The sequence below is a fragment of the Halyomorpha halys genome, unplaced genomic scaffold (assembly GCF_000696795.3).
Source record: "Halyomorpha halys isolate HHAL.00 unplaced genomic scaffold, Hhal_1.1 Scaffold119.1, whole genome shotgun sequence".
Classification (NCBI taxonomy): domain Eukaryota; kingdom Metazoa; phylum Arthropoda; class Insecta; order Hemiptera; family Pentatomidae; genus Halyomorpha; species Halyomorpha halys.
In genome coordinates, this window is record NW_027106557.1 from 102,619 (window position 1) to 107,656 (window position 5,038).

General features: G+C 32.0%; 1 protein-coding gene across 1 annotated transcript in view; it reads right to left on the bottom strand.

Annotated features, from left to right (window-relative positions):
* The window catches only part of LOC106678018 (putative ankyrin repeat protein RF_0381), a gene marked incomplete at its 5' end in the record, with an annotated part of 21,600 nt that extends 16,776 nt beyond the window's left edge, over positions 1-4,824 (bottom strand). The window contains 1 exon segment of the mRNA XM_067044948.1: positions 4,267-4,824.
* Between the last annotated feature and the right edge of the window lie 214 nt (positions 4,825-5,038).

A 5,038-nucleotide genomic window follows, 5' to 3' on the forward strand; every position in this document is an offset into this window, starting at 1 on the left:
TTAATTATTTGTTGAGCAACACTAACTAATTTATTACTCTTATTTTGATGATTGATGGTTTTCTTTGTCTTCTTTCGCACAAACAAACACTCGCTGTAAACAAAACATTGGTTCTCTTGCGCAAACATCCAATTCCTCGGCGATACAAACAAAGAGTCGCTTTATCTTCATGGATGATTCTAGATGTCTTCTTTTTTAAGATATTCCACTGAAAGAGACCAAGGATGTTCAGGACCTCCTGCATCCAGGATTCATCCTACCCATGGCGCCTAAAACCCAAGTGATGCCAAAAACCAAAACCTTTCTAGATGTTCCATGTAAATATCGATTGTAGCACACTTTTGGGTTTTTGCAAATGATTTCCTTTTTGAATATGATTCTTTAGAACTTTTTCTTAAATTTACTGTAACTACAGTTATGAAGAGAAGATAAATAATTTTTTTTAAATATTTGAATCTTGGAACTACTAACAGCCAGAGTATGAACAGGTTTTCTTGAGTTCAATGATATATATATAAAGAACTAAAAACGTTCAAATAAAAAATAATTTACTTTAAATAATCCAACGAAGGAAATACTCTTATGATATACTCCTATTTCTTCTAAGGACGCACAGTTCGTATTCCTATTTCTTTCAAGGACACACAGGCCAAATAACAGATATATATAGCCGGAGAAAATAATTTTATTGTCTTTTTATATGTTTTTGAGGCAGCTGAATGTTATTTATTTTTTTTTAAAAAGAGAGAAGTTTTTTTAGATACAGCATTAACTTTGCGATACGGACTTTTGAAGAAAATTTACTTTTTCGCTTGACTAAGGCAAATTATACTATAAATGTATAATATATCATGCTCAATTTTTCCACAACATTGGGCTAGTTTTCAAAATATTGGTGTTGCAAGGAATACAGCTGTGCGCATGCGTGAGTGAATGCAGTGGATTGACATACTCCGATCTAAATGTTTCATGATATCTATTACTAATAATCCGAGTGAAAGTTAGGGAATGGATGGAATTTTGTGGACAAACTTTTTTTTTAATATATTTTCTTAATCTACAGTGGCCTAGATCCGGAGCGAAATGGTACATGAACTCCTTCACGGAGGCCTCCTGTATCAAATGGAGCTAAAGATTCGTTAATTGCACACTTTTAGGTATTTTCTGTCTGTTTTGGCTTTTAGCATTTCTTGATTTCCGTCGCAACTATTGTTGAGGGAAAACTTGAGATGAAACTGACTATATTTGCAGCATCCCTTTGAGCTCTGTTCCTTATTTTATTAATTTTTTATTTTTAGAGTTCTATTTAAAGCTTGATAATCTCTTCGAATCGGGACATTATTCAGCGTTCTTTTCTTTATTACTTTCTGTAAACGATTTTTCTGCTCAACTATGTCCTCATGATTTGAAGGTAATGTGCCTTAAAAATAAATGCTAGACACTATGTATATATTCTGAAACTAGATAAAAATGCCTTATCGGCCATGAAAAAACTCCATGGGAGGGGGGGGAGAGGATGTTTTTTACCAATGAAAATTGGAGTATTATGCAAGGAAAGAAAATAAATCACTATATTTTGACTTGAGAAATTTTAGCCGCTCAATTTTTAGTTATTCTATTTTTAAAACCACTTTCTTACCTTCACTACTCAGGCCCATTTTTGTTAGTTATGATAATTCACTCAGGAAAAAAAATCACAACTGAAATTATTCTCTGATCTACGCAATGAGATTAGGAAGAGCATGGGCCATCGTTTCCTTCCACTTCCACCTCTTGTTTTTTAAGGTAATAAAAAGGATTTATGGCAGCTCCTAATACTATTAACAGCCTCGGATACAAAATACTAAATATGGTGTATTAAGTATCATATGGTGTATTAAATAGATGCGGGGAGAAAGTTTTTTGTCTAGCTAGATCAGGGATTCAGCTGAGTGCTGTATAATAGGTCTAGTGTCAAAATGTTCTTCCTGAATGGAAGGGACCTGGACAACTCAGCCAGGTCTGTATTACGTAGTAATGAGTATATTCAATGCAGTAATAAATAATATAATATATTCAATTACGTAATTGACTACACACTGAAAAGTAATAAAACTGTTTATAGCAATCAAAGTGAATTTTTCGTCCGATGAATCGATAGATTATACCCTTTTATAGTTAAGAGTGCTCAGATAAGACTAAAAAGAAATATCTGAAATATTGGACTTAATGTAAAATATTTTTTAAAAAATGACGGGTATGGTTCCAAAAAGTGATAAAGAATCCTCAATCATTATTAAGATAATCAGATTGAAAATGGCAAAACGTTTAAGTAATTTTTTAACATTTAAGTAAGTCAGTAAGCAATTCTGCGATCATCGACTTATCACAATAACAGCCACGGTTTTCTAAAAGCGAAAAGACAGTGTTAGAGAGGCTCAAGATATTTCAAATATTTTACAGGGAACCTAACTGAGATATCTGCTAATGGTCTTCTTATCAGAGCAACAGTAAAGCAGAATAGATCTCCAACTGTATTTTTTTTAATATATAAAAATGGATGCAATCATTTCTAAGATAATTTCATCAGGCCAATCTTTGCTAAACTCATAGAAAGTACTCTTGTATAAGTTTAAAAATATTTATATTAAAGAATGAATTGTGTTTTTGAAATATGACTTACATTTGCTCAGAGAACAACTAGTTTGGGAAAAAGAAATTATAATGAACCAATGCAGCAGGTGGTATTGATGAACCTATATAGTTTACATGGGATTTTTTCAATCATTACGTATTAAAAGAAACTATGCTATGTGAAAATTAAGCTTTAGTTTTTCAATTTTTTTTCTGGACAAGAGATAAAGACAAAGGCACCATTTAATTATTCCTAGTTATATTTACAGGGCCTTTGTAAATTTAAATTATCGAGTGGATTCAAGCCCCCCCCCCCTAGTACTCCTGTAACTATATTAAGAACTGATAGCGATAAGGAGGCTCTCAGCTTCCCCAAGGTTGTTTTCCTCATCACAATAAATTATTCTTAACACGAATCTTACGGTATAAACAGTTTCTACTCTTCATGTCGTTCGAGTAAGTTGAAGGTGATAGGAAAATATTTCGGTGGTACTAAAGACATTAAACTGACTTAGAACATGTAAGTAAACAACTAACACTATTGTTTTTTCTTGTTTTGACCACCGCCCTCAAAAAAACCGGATGGGGTCAAATAAAACTCAAATAGTACTATTTTAATCGAGCCAAGGTTAAAAGTGGATAAAGACTGTACCTCCTTGCCATACCGACACATTTTGAACCTTATAAAACCATCATAACGCTTATTTTCTCTACGCTTTGCATTTCAGAAGCCCAATTTCTTGTCAGGTCTTTTATTTTCTAAGTTCTCACCCCAAACTTAATTTAATTATATTTTATAGTTATTATCCTTTCTTTTATTATATCATGTTAATATATGTCCGATGATATATTGATTAGTATACTGTGTAATGTAGCAACCCGATGTATTTGGCATGGATGAATAAAGCGTTATTTTTTTTAATTTATATCGATGTGTTACCAGCTTAAGTATACCTACATTAATTACTTTATTATTAAATTTTCTATAACATAATTTACATGCCTCTGTATCCCTATTCATTGGGTATATTTTCTTTGTTTATCATTTATATTTATTATATCCCATTCTTTTAACTTTATTTCTTCTGTTTTCTATCCTTGTATATTTATAATTTATCTTCACCCTCCTCCCCTATTATATATATTGTCATTTATTGTGTACCAGATATTAATATTTTCTTTAATTTTTTCTGCTGTTTACTTTAAAATTATTTTCAAATGTAACGTAATTAACTGCCAATCCACACTCCTCCCAAAACAGATGGTTCACTCTGACTTTGACTTCTGTCAAAACAGGTTTGAATTCTGCCTCCTTCATTTTCTTGATTTTATTCTTATCCCCCTTTTTAATCTCTTAGTTTGTACTTTCTTTTATATTTCTTCTTTTTATCTGTTACTAGTTCCGTTTTAATTTCTTGTTCATCACTTTTTATTTTTCTTATTAAGTTTTACGTTTCATTGTATACCCTTTTAATTTTTCATTTACATTTTTACTTATGTTTACATCAGTTAAGTGTTTGTATCTTTTTCAGCCTTGCCATGTAGGTCGAAACGTTGGCTCAATATTAATAGTTTAATCACTATTTGAGTTTTCATGAGACCGCACCCACATCCATCTTACATTTATTTAAAAAACCAATTGTAGGTACTTACGTTTCCAAATCCAATGAAGCCAAAGCAAGTACTCCTGACCTCGAACTCGCAGGCACTGAACCACGTGCAGTCAGGGCGGCCATTCTGCTTGTTCTCCCTTCAGTGCTGCCAATCTACCGACCAAAAAATACCCGTCACTTTACCCGCTCTTGGAGATTCTTCAGTGATAGTTGATAATGTCAGCAAAGTAACTGTCACGTTACCGTACAGTTTCAGTTATTGCAACTAGAGTGGCAGCCACTACCATGGTGTAACTTTTAGATAGTCATGACATTATTATCGTGACGGTAATGTCGTATTGGGTATAACGTAGTAATAGATGGTACAAGTAATGTCAGTGGACTAACAATCGTGTTAACAGCTTATAAATTTTCCAAAGAAATTAAAATTTTATCAGCCCTGTGCCCCAAAAATGAATTCGGCCCAAAAATTATATTCATCCCGGACCTCAAAAATTAAATTATTCTGAGTCCCTAACATACATCTATTGGAAAATAATGACTTACTAGTAATAGAAAAACTGTCTAAGAATTAACTATTCTCTTTTCTACTAATTATAAAAAAAAAAAAAAAAACACGCGAATTATGTACATAATATTATGCATATACAATATATATATAAAACACTCCATTGTCATTTCTACACGTCTATTATTGATTTTCTATCCTAATAAATGTGTATTGACAGCTTTTGTTTTCCAGTTTTCTTGAAAAATCAAAGCTCATCATTTATTACAACATATTTTTCCTTTCTTATTTCATGTCTAAATTT